The sequence below is a fragment of the Sinohyriopsis cumingii genome, chromosome 16 (genome assembly GCF_028554795.1).
Source record: "Sinohyriopsis cumingii isolate HCF-2022 chromosome 16, ASM2855479v2, whole genome shotgun sequence".
NCBI lineage: Eukaryota > Metazoa > Mollusca > Bivalvia > Unionida > Unionidae > Sinohyriopsis > Sinohyriopsis cumingii.
Window position 1 is genome coordinate 31,125,907 of NC_142976.1, and position 12,585 is coordinate 31,138,491.

General features: G+C 36.7%; 1 pseudogene; it reads right to left on the bottom strand.

Moving 5' to 3' along the window:
* Positions 1–7,714: 7,714 nt before the first annotated feature.
* Positions 7,715–9,938, bottom strand: LOC149780148 (pantetheinase pseudogene; annotated as a pseudogene).
* Between the last annotated feature and the right edge of the window lie 2,647 nt (positions 9,939–12,585).

Below are 12,585 nucleotides of genomic sequence, written 5' to 3' on the forward strand. Positions count from 1 at the left end.
TGATTTGATCATCTAAAACGACACATGGAAAAATCACTTAGAGATAATGCAGACCTTTGAAGTGTATATTAGTTCAGCTCCTTCTCCGATTATTATGTTTAGCAATCACGACCCCTTGCTTGCATTGGCAAGATGAAAAGCAAACATTGAAGATTAATAAGGTGAAGTTTCATGTGGCAGGAATACAATATTGACATCAACACGTCCAGGGAAAAGCCAATTTATTACCAGATTAAAATAAATATTATATTATTTCATGCATGTTGTGTGTCATTCTTAGGTATTCATCTGATGTAAATTTTGTATTAGATGTACATTTGACTAATATATACAATACAGTTTTGTTGCATAAATCTTTCATCTTCTTGATGAGGCGAAGTGAAACTTGACCTTGTCAAAAATTAAGTTCAAGTCACGTAGAAACTGACCTGAATCATTGATCCTTTGTTATTCTGTAAACAACCAATACATAACTGAATAGTTTCTCAGTGAGTGTAGTTTACTTATTATTATTATTTTTGCTTGAGTCCATGACATTGTGTTCACAGGATCTTTATATTATAACTTTATAAACAGACTTTATAATGACTAAGATTATAATTTGTGACCATTAAGTAGTTTCTAGAAGGTTACTTTCCATTAGGTAATAGTTTTGTTAAGAATATTATATGTGTGATCTGAGGTAAAGTAGAGGTCTACATAGTATTGTTTCTCAATAAATTAATTATTCATGGTTTAAGATATTAGCATAATGAGTTGCATTATGCTAGTGTCGAGCAACTCATTTTCGCTATAATTTCATTTATACAAATTATTAAATCAAGTAGTTATTTTCTGGAAATACAAAGTGCTCTTGAAAACTAACATTCTTATAGACTTGCGTTTATAGTGAAATTTCAAATACGGATTTAATTCCTGGATTGTATTATTGTATTCCGACAAAATATGTTGGCGCATCAGCATCACACGAGCCACGACAGGTACATCAACACTTTCAACGTTGGGTTTAACTTGGATTTCCACTATGGTTTAATCAGTCCTTTAATTAGTAGGTCTTGTGTCTGAAATTCTATGATTATTTGGGTTTTAATTCTCAATACCGTAAGTTTATTTTGTTTTACTGATTGTAAGACCAATACCGGGATTTATTCAGATACATAACACCTCGCATTTCGTCCTAGTGTGCTTTCTTAACTAGTGAAAATGTGTTTGAGGAGAAGGAATGTCGGACAACTCTATCAGTTTAGAATCACAGGTTTTATAAAGATATATATTTTATAGCTGTGTAAAATTGTACAACCTTATTTGTATAATATCATAATTTGAAAGGTCTAGTTTTTGAATTGCTGTGCGTCAAATACACTTAGCTTCATTTTTAAAAACGTTGAATGTACCAATCTTGATACACCATACTGCTAGGTTAAAAGGCGTGCCATGTAACACAATCATTCGTTTATACAGTAGTTCATTACGATCAATGGATACAGTTTTCGTCAATTCATACTATTTAAACCTTCATTTAGCAGATTGCCTTTACCTCACTATGTATGATCGTGAACATATATTAGTCAATTATTAATTGTGTTAAAGTTCTTGCTGTAATTTCAACGTCATTTTTCAGCACCTGATAGGATATAAATGGCGGATTATATATCTGGCGTTGGAAGAACGCATAACAATGTGAGAAACAACCACCGACCCACGGAAATCTACTGGAAAGATTTCGCATATTAGTCAGCATGCTGTTATCGAATGCGGAAGCAGTAGCTTCATAATTCATGACATGTTTCACTCATTAGCTTTTGTTTCATGGATGTTCTAAAAACATATGTGTGCCAAAACTAGGAATTATACTATTTGATTACAAATTGAAAGGATAGGCTGTTCGGCTTTGAAAAAGAAAGTATAGTGTGGGTGGAGGAAGGCGCTTGACTCTGGAAAATTCAAATGGTCGTGCTTTAGAATCATCTAGAAGAAATACGATCTAAAATATTATATCGTGGGAAGTAGAGTACAAAAATTTTACCTCGTTGTGGTGGTGATCGGGCATTTAATTTGAAAATATTTTTGCTTTTCTAAGGCTGATTCAGATTGAATCATATGATGGTATGTATGGTAGAGTATTAAATGTTGCAAAAATGATTCGATAATGACATTTTATTGATGATGAGCAATATTTTATTTCAATCATACTGCGATAGGGAATTAGTTGAGGACAGCCGAATTGCAATATATATAAAGAACACGACTCATACGGCAAACACCAGTCCTTTCAAATACACCGGATCCAGTAAGGCATCGCTTGTGTCAGGATTGATTAAAATGTCAACCTTTGCTATGTCAAAGCTTGTTTGTTGTTACTGTTTGTATTCTCTATGTTTTGTGTTTAGCTTTGGAACTGACTCAGTTAAAGTCAAAAACGATCAGGCTAGTGAGTGAGAAATTAGATTTGCAGTGTTCGTTGTTAGTTTATTGCATATACAATAAACTAAACATATACATGTGTTCGCTGTTCGTGTACTGTATATATATATATATATATATATATATATATATATATATATATATATATATATATATATATATATATATATATATATATATATATATATATATATATATATATATATATATATATATATATATATATATATATATATATATATATATATATATATAGATAGATGGATAGATAGATAGATAGGTAGATAATACACGAACCAAGTACTAAATATTTCTCCATATTTTCTATACACATAATAATAATTATTATAGTCAATTGCAGCAATAGAAACATTCTTTACTTTTAAACTTTTGTTTGCAATTTTATCCCCGAAAGAGATTTCACGTAGCGTATATCCAAATAATTCTGCTTTTGTACTTTCATCATTTTTCAACTTAGTTTGCTATACAGTATCTTTACTTAGGTCTGTTTGTATTCATTTATTTGTTGGCTCTTCTATTTTATCTTTATAATCAGAATACACGTGTTTTAATTTGACATCATGACTTCTACATAATCTACATTCTAGTTCGTCTTGTATAGTATTTAATCTGCAGGGAACAGTAGTCAGCAAATGGAAGATCACGAACTGTAGTTTCTTCCTCTCATTTTGTCTTCTTATATTGATTATTTTGGATGTAATAAAGCACACTGAGTAGATGAAAAATATCCAGTCTTCCTCAACATTTTTGGTGTTTGTATCGATTGTATTAAGTTGGCCGCACACTTCTTCAACAACAGTTTCGCGTTCTCCTTTTTCAATTTGGCGCCATTAGGTTTCTTCGGGTACATGTTTGCCTAGTCGTAGTGTGCTAGGCTGAATCTGCACCTTTTCTAGCATATTATTAGTGCTTCGGTGAACCTTGTGATCCTAAAAAGGGCTGCTCAGTCACCCAAGGGACTACTGATGTCCACTTATGTTTCAGATAATTGAAAAGCGCACCAATGCCCTGAACTGCCCTTTTCCTGGTCTGAAGCTACAACTCCCTGTGTATCCACACCTGTTGATTTGCCGCTCGCCCATCGCCATATAATTTGAAGGAATCTGATAATGTGAATATAAAAAGTAACGTGACTTGCGCGTACGTTTGGTGTAAGTGAGGGAAGGTTGCGAACAGTCAAGTCAAGTACGGCATCTAGTGTTACTGATAGTAATAATGGATGGTACTATCTGTGACTGCTGACCGAGAGTGTACAGCTACACCTAGCTACAATCTGGAAAGACCTTTCTAGTGGATTAGGCAACCGAACATATATGCTCATTCCATAGATGTGAAGTGAGATGCAAGAGCTGTGTCAACATCGGTGGGGGGGGGGGGGGCATCAGCTCAGGTGCAGTATTAATATTTGGCAATTCACTGCATCCAGATCTGTTTCCAGACGTTTCGACATTGTCATGCCATGATCATCAGAGTCGATAATCCCAGTACCACTACAAACGTCTAATCTTTACATACATGAGTAAACTTATTGCAATTGATCCAACGTTATATCCTAAGGGACCTAAAGACAACAGTCCTGATTTCAGGTTCCAAATATTAATTAGATTAAATATGTTTTTCTCGGAAATGTCGACACAAGTGACGTATGAAAAGAATATAAAATTTAATTATTTTAATTGAATCAAGCTAGGATAGCAATAGTTCAGGAATGTTTACAGGCATAGTTGCTCATTTCACTTTAAGCGGGTTTAGAGCAATTTTAACGGAAACGCTCTTCAATAGAGAAGCTGATCTACCGCAAAATTTGAAAATATGATCAAATAGTGAAACATGCAGTCATTAAGATATGCATTATCGATGACATTATATGCAAAGCCACGAGTTGGAAAGAAAGTTATTTATCATAAACGGTTATAAGAGGTACACAGCATATAAAAAGCAATCAATACGAGTACGCTATTCTGAGAGCCAAATATATATTCGGCTGTCAATGCAGATTTATTCGCTGTAATTGTAACGTGATTTTGTCTTTAATTTTAATTTTATTTTCTTCATATCAGCTTCTAAACTACGTGTTTTATTTTTAAACTTCCCTATTGCGACAGTATATGTCGTCGATGATTGGGCATATCTTTCGCACAGTTTGTGATGGTTGTACAGCAATACATAATAATTTAAATGTCTCAATGTACGTTAAATCCTTTTTCCGTTCTTAGCTATCCTTATCTACAAAGATTTACTTGGCTATTCGTATTCCCACTCTGCTAAGTACCGTATAATTTATTTCCAATAATTAGTTTCAGGTTGTATTCTTATTTTTTAAATTTGTATCTTCCGAAGCTTTAAGCATTTGAGCATTAATATTTTTGTTACAAGACTACTGTTAGTTGCATCAACGTGTTGTACCATAATTACTAGATTGGCAGTGTTATTGATGAGGTTTAAATCACTTTTATTTGTATTGGCTATTGATGCAGACACTGTCTCTGTTTTAGTCTAGCTATTGAAAGGTAAACCATGCGACGAACCCTGTGCAAAGAAAACTCAAAGGACCTCTTAAAAAATGTCATATTGCTATGCAAGAGGTATGATAATTAAATACCTTCATGATATTACGAGCGGAGTTCTCCTTAAATACTCAGAATCCACTGAGTTTGTCAAGATTGTCTCATGCTGACTGTATCATTGATAACTTTCTTAATGCATCACTGATAATGCATACTATGTGTGTGTTGCGTTTTGTCCATTTCTAAGCGTCGGACATCACTCCCACCCGCCATTGTTTAGATTGGCGTTCATATCTTTTATGGGTGTATACTTATTTGTTATACTGGGTATGAGTGTAAAAGCTTGTTCTTGTCCCTTTATTTTCACGCTGTTTTGATAAGCATTAAGGAATTCATCTGATGGTATCAACTCAGCAGGACCCGTAAAGTCAACAATAATGTAAACAAATTCGCATTCCGGATTTTATTGTGACTTCTTAGTTTCATATGATGCCTGAATTTCTCATGGACGGTTTAAGAACGAATTATCTTGCTTTTCTTAAAGATGATATATCAAAGCTAGAAATATGATGTGAACCCGTAAATTAGTGATTTCAGACATCCTGTGCAGATTTGTTATTCGAGCCGTGTCACGCAGGATTGTGATATAATCAATGTGCAAAGCTGAAGAAGTACATTTTTCATCAAACGTTTCCTTTAACAATAAGTTAGAACTGATGGCTCTGTTCATTGCTGTAAGTTCGTTAAAAAAAAAAAGATTTCTTATTTTATATTAATGTGTAAAATAGTTTAATTTTGATAGGGACTATTTCAATCCACGTTACGAATGATTGTTTGGTGTCATTATTAGGTACCTCTAAACTGTGATACCATAAACTATTAGTGGCATCAGACATGCACAACATTATTTCTTTACATAAACTTAATCAAACAGTAAAAGAGCACCGTCACAATTTAAAAATATCAACCAGGATCATCATTGTACAATATTATTACTCAGAAATATAACACCAGAACAACCACTGGAAGTATAAATACCTAGTCTGGGAAAAATGTATAGTTTTTTTTAAAGTGTTTGATCCCAAACCACTTTACTACTAAACTCAAGGATTGTTTCTGAAAATATAGTACCAAAACATGGCAATTCATACATGTGTCAACCAATACTTATTAATGGTGCTAGTAAAAATGCTAAGGACGAACGAAAAGAAGTAATATCTGTCAGTTTGGGGACAAATATAACACTGCAAACAACATGAATTAGCATTATGGTCTGAAACTTGAATGCGTAATGTTCTGGAGACAATGTAAATTTAACATTATTCTATGGGCTTGATATTAATTTGACACTCTGCTACAAGCGGATTGGTAATATTAAAAGGCACAAAGGTTTCACAAAACTCCTGGTGCAATGGACTTGAATACAAAATTATCATATGTGACATGGGGAAAATAATGTTAAGCTGCACTTAGTGACAGACAAGAACCTGCAGTCACATAGCAAGCCGCTGTTTCAATTAACCAAAAAGCTACTGACCAGCACCTACAATTACTAAACACCTAGAATATGAATGTTAACACGTACATACAAATATATTGTCACCAGTGTAAAGATTGGGGTGCCTACAGTATATGTACAAACACTACATCAGAATATAACACAGAATGGATGGAGTGCTCACCCACTATACATAGAAAACATCTATGAGGGATTAGTGACTAGTTGTTAAAGACAAACGATATCCAAATGCTCCTGGCGTATACTGATTAATATATCACTATTTTTGTAGAGGAGTGGGTAACTTTGGTTTTAGCCCAGAAAAGGGTTTTCTGTTGGTCAGATTTGCCTTTGCCAATCATATCGCTCAATCGGTATGTGCTCTCCCCTTCATTTACCCTCTGATCGACATTATTCTAGTTTTGGCTGAAGCGATGTTGCAACTATTCACCTCCCTTTTGTCATTATCTTTAAGTTTCATTTATCCTACTTCATCACTTCTCTAATTAGCTCATTTAATGTTATTTTCTTTAGTCACCTAATTAAGGGTGTACTGCACTCGTATCATCCACTAATTAGCAGTTTATGCCAACTCGAAAAATAACCAAGAATGTCACAAGAAGCAAGCTCGCATCCATATATAGTCGACGGACGGATGAAAAGTAATTGCGCGGTTTCACCGACCAAACAACGTGTGTGACACATTTTAGCCATGGTATGATTTGTATCACCCAATTAACATGCTGCTAACTTTCAGAGTCAACGCGTGCTCTGAAACGTTTGTTTCATACAAACCCATTGGCAAACACACTCACAGACCATCAAAGAGATACAAAAGTAGAGGATGGCGGTTTAAATTTTAGTTCTTATGGAAGACAATGGCATACAATCACACTCAAAGACCCTGTTCCACTTCCGCCATTGGTTTATCGTTTTGGTAGATTCTTTCCAAAGCTTGTTATAAATGTAGGTTATATTGAGGAAATTCCATATTAGGAAAAAGATCCACTTATTGAATTCATTTATGAAAGTACATGACCGTATATACGTGACCATATTTACCTTGATAGCTGCTTTGAAACGTCTTTCGTTGATCCTGGAACACATTTGCCTACTTTGTCTACTTTGTTAAATCTAGAATAATAGGGTGTGAAGGAAAACATTTTACATTGTTTCAGTAACATTTTTCGAAAAATCAAAAGATAGGGAGAAAGTGAGAAAGAATGTTAAAGAATGATTTTGTAAAACACAAGCTAATGCCATCTTTTTCTAAATCAGCTTTTTTGTTAAGCATTCGTTTATTCAAGAAATATTTTGTCAAAAAAGTTATAATCAAGGTTCCAGTTTCTATGCTATTTATTCAGGAATTATGCATGGTACATTGCGTTTCTTAAGAATCAGAACAGTATAAATTCTGAGACTTCTAGCTCTGCACACATCATGTTTTCTATTTGATGAATCTATCTAAAGTATACCATTTTGTCATGTATATGCTATTATAATTTCAGGTTTGAAGTATACTTCGTTTTTAAAAGAAAAAGAGAATGACAGGTGATCTCATTAAAAGTCTGTTCCTATCATTTGGATAAGAAAGGAACGCATTACAAGTGTGTCTGAAAAGGTAAAACAATTTTTCTTTGTAACAAATAATTTTTGTCTGATGAAACCAGCCAATATCAAGCCTGGGGTAGTACATGCAATTGTAATGTTGTGTTGTCTTTGAAGTCATTCATTAAAGAGACAATGATGCCATTGTAATCATTGAACTTCTAGTATGTTTCATCAAGTTTCAGTTGGAAATAATTGCCATTATTAATTAAATTGATCAACTTTGCTAGAATCAGAACTCGTATCTAAATGTTTACATTATATAGATATGAGTCATTGACCATATTATCCACAACCTAGTTTTCGGCCACATGCTGTCAGATGTAAAATAAGCTTAGTAACTGGAAAATTAAGTTTATTTAGATCTATATCTTATTTTGTATTTTTGTTGACTTTTAAACATGTTATAGGTATAAAAGAACACGCAAACCAAGGAGAGAATGTGATTGGTGCATTATGTAATAGATGTTATTTATGTCAAGGTTAACAAACTTATGAGTTTGTTAATTATATGGTTATATTCCATACAATTATCAATTAATGATTGACTTTTTGTATATTCTATTTACAATATTACTTGGAGATTTTATTGTCTCTTCGCTTCAACATGTCGCTATAGTATCTCTGACATAAATTCTGCCCACCATAATGGTTGACAACAGAGGAGACAGGGTGGAACTTCCTTGCAAAGTATTTGAATCGTATTGCCATGTACCAATCGGGGCAAGCTCCAAAGATCCGTTGATGGATAGTAAAACTTGTGGGTTTACATACGGTGTAGAGAAATTGCCATGGAGTTTGAAATGGTTAAATCTTGTGTTAGCGTCAAAATTTAATTTTCCACAGCTTTCTTGTGTGGATGACGCACATCGTAGTAGCATGCATACTTGCAAATAATATGGGCCACGATATTTATGTATTCCGTTAAAAACTCCGAGAGCATACATTTCTGCACTATATTGTCTTTCATACTCCAGATAGCAGCATAAACCCTGTTGACACACCTGTTCGGTACCGTTTTCTGCACCGATGATTACAAAATTATGCCAGTCACGGAAACTGGTAGATTTGAACTCATTTGATGTTATACGATGATTTTCTCTTATTCCTGGGGATAGTGGATGGTGTTCGTTTGAAGTAGTTGAACCTACTGTAGGACGTATCACAGGAACGTCAGCGACCAGTAATTTTCCGTCATCCTGTGTTCTACTGTAGTAAAAACTTTTTGGTCCAATCGGCGTGTAAATGCCACTACCCTGAAATCTTTCTTGTGGTCGGTGAAGATTTGCAGCCAAGAAATTTACTTTATTTGCGACAGCAAAGGATGAATGGTACCCTATTGCAGAGAAGAATGGCAAAGCGTCCATCCATGCCGTGGGAAAAGCAATATCAGTAATGTTATGCTCCTGAAGAAGTGGAATGGCTGGTTCATGAAAAAGTATATCAAAGCAGGTAAATAAACCAAAGCGACCAAAATCAGTATCAAAGTAGATGTACTCGGGATTGACAGGCGCATCATACTGGAATTCGTAATAAAGATTTTGTTTATGATACCTAGCAATAAGCTTTCCCGATCTATCAAAAGCAATGTCTGTATTGTATTGATACTGGCCATCTGGTGGACAGTTAGGGTCATCTTTTACACAAGGCTGTGCGTCTCCTATGTTCGCCACTAAATAAATAGAATGTCTCTTTGCTAGGCAACTTAGAAATACTTGAACATCTGAGTCATTATACCTTCCGGGTTCGTCGCACGGTGTCCAGCTTTCAGACTTGGGATCAGGGATATATTCGAGATACGGGGCGACAGTATATCTACTTTTAAATTTGTATCCATGTATTCCATCTTCAGGGAAGACAAGAATATCAGCACCCTGGAAAAGAATATATTATTATGTATTTGAAATTTGGACACCAAACCTGGATCAGATCTTAGAATCGAGCTATAATGTCTACTAACAGATGTTGTTGTATGTTATCTGATATGACAGATCAGAGACATTTAAATAAAATGAGAAGATCGCATTATTATGTAAATTCAAAGGAAAATTAGCTTAGTCTATTTAAATAGGTCATTATGAAATTCATTATATGTTTGGTTTGTTGTTGCATTGCACAGCTACACACATAGGCTATTTGGTGCAAAGGAGGGACGCCGAGTGATCGAGTGGTCTAAAGAGCTCACCGTTACGGATCACTGGCATCTCACCTCTGTCTTCATGGCTTGGGTCCCGGGTTCGACCAATGTGGGTATGTGAGAAAGCTTGACAGTAGCTTCTCGTGGGTCGGTGGTTCTTTTCGCTGTTTTCTCGGATTCTTCCTCCACCATTTGTATTGGACGCCATGTTTGGCCTATCTTGTGCTGAAAAATAGCATTAAATTTACAACAACAACAACAACAAAGGACAATCGAGAGCTATATATGTTTTAGACAAAGGGCATTCAACGTCAACTGATGAGCGGATGATCCGATGGTAGGTTTTGAACCTGCATACTTTCTATCATGTATCCGGTACACTAATCAATGAGCCACTGTGGATCTTACTTCTAATTACCTATTATGACATACAGGATATGTTTCAAGTTACCTAGGCTGCACAATGAATGTTGTATTTATTAAAGATTGACAAGCAGTTTACTAAAGCCGGAGCAAATTGATTGCATTTTATAAGATATAGATTTGTTTTCCAATAATTTGATATTTTGGAACATATGTTGAAAGAATTAAAGTTAAGCAATATCGAGAAGAATGTGTTTGTAAAACACATCTCAAAATACTTACCATCTCCACCCCAAAGGTCGTGCCCCTTGGGAGAATGTCTGAGGGGAAGAACTACCTTAAAGACCAAAGTTAGTTGTGAGCATGCATTTTTCTCTCCATACAACAACTTATGTACATGGGTATATGGTTGGCATCTCAGTAGTTTGCAAGTTCTGACTCAGATAATTATTCCCGTAGGGAGAGTGCATGTGTGTGTGTATATATCATCATCATCATCATTGGCGACTCAGTCTCGAAAGACCATGCGAATTGCGACCTTGGGGTGTTGTTTGTCTCTGTTGGCATCGTCTGTTGTGGCTGTGCAATCCTATACGTGAGTGACAGTCCCTATTGCAGTTGGTGCAGACATACTGGGAAGTATGTATTACTGTGGTTGCTGCCGCGTTCTTCTTTCTCTTACGTTTCTCTGTCACCAACTGGCCTCTACTCGCATCAGCGACTTATATGCCATTGTTTACCGTTAGTCTCCAGGTGTATCGGTCCTCGGCCAGCTCTTCCCAGCCATCGGGTGAAACATTGCATGTCTTCATGTCCCTCTTGCATACATCCTTGAAACGGAGTGAGGGGCGTCCGACTCTTCTCATGAAAGTGGCCAGTTGTCCATATAGTATGTCCTTTGGCAGCCTTCCATCCTCCATGCGTCGGACGTGCCCTAACCATCGAAGGCGGCGTTTGCTCAGCAGGGAGTACATGCTGGGGGTACTTGCACGCTGCAGGATCTCGCTGTGTGCAACACGGTCTTTCCAGCTGATTTTCAGGATGCGTTTTAGGCACCGTATATGGAAGGAGTTGAGCCGGCGTTCTTGCCTCATGTAGGTACTCCAGGTTTCACTTCCATATAGAAGGGTGCTGAGAACGCAGGGCTGGTAGACTCGGACCTTGGTGTGCTCTGTCAACGCCTTGTTTTCCCACACCCTTTTCGTTAATCGAGCCATGATGGTGTTTGCCTTTCTAAGCCTTCTGTCCGTCTCCATATCAGTCTAGAGAGTGTTGCTCATGGTTGACCCTAGGTAATTAAAGTTGTTGACTGCTTCCAGGGTGACACCGTTGATTTTCATGAAAGGGACAATGGAGGTATCTTGCACGCTGACATTTGTTTTTTCCAAGCTGATGGTGAGACCAAACTGCATGCAGGCATCAGCAAAACGGTATCCCAGTCTCTGGAGGGCTTCCTCAGTGTGGGTCACAAGACTTGCGTCATCTGCAAAAAGCATCTCCCAGATGAGCACAGCTCTCACTTTGATCTTTGAGCGCGGTCGTGCCAGGTTGAACAGCCTCCCGTCGGACCTGGTGTGTAGGTATATGCCATTGGTGGACGTGTCGAAGGCGTAGGACAGGAGCATGGAGAAGAAGAACCCAAAAAGTATTGGTGCAAGCACGCAGCCCTGCTTCACGCCGCTGTTAATTGGGAAGGAGGTTTAGGTGGATCCTTCATACAGGATTGTTCCCTTCATATCTGCATGGAAAGAGATTATCATGCTGAGGAGTTTTGGGGGGCAACCGATCTTACTCAGAAGTTCAAAAAGGCCCTTCCTGCTGACCAGGTCAAAGGCCTTGGTGAGGTCGATGAACATCATGTAGAGTGGTTGACCTTGCTCTCTGCTCTTCTCTTGGAGTTGTCATAGGGAGAAGATCATGTCTGTCGTCGACCTGCCTGCTCTGAAGCCACACTGTGATTCCGGGTACACACGATCCGCTAGCAACCGCAGCCTTTACCAACGATACTCAAGAGCGAGATCCCTCTG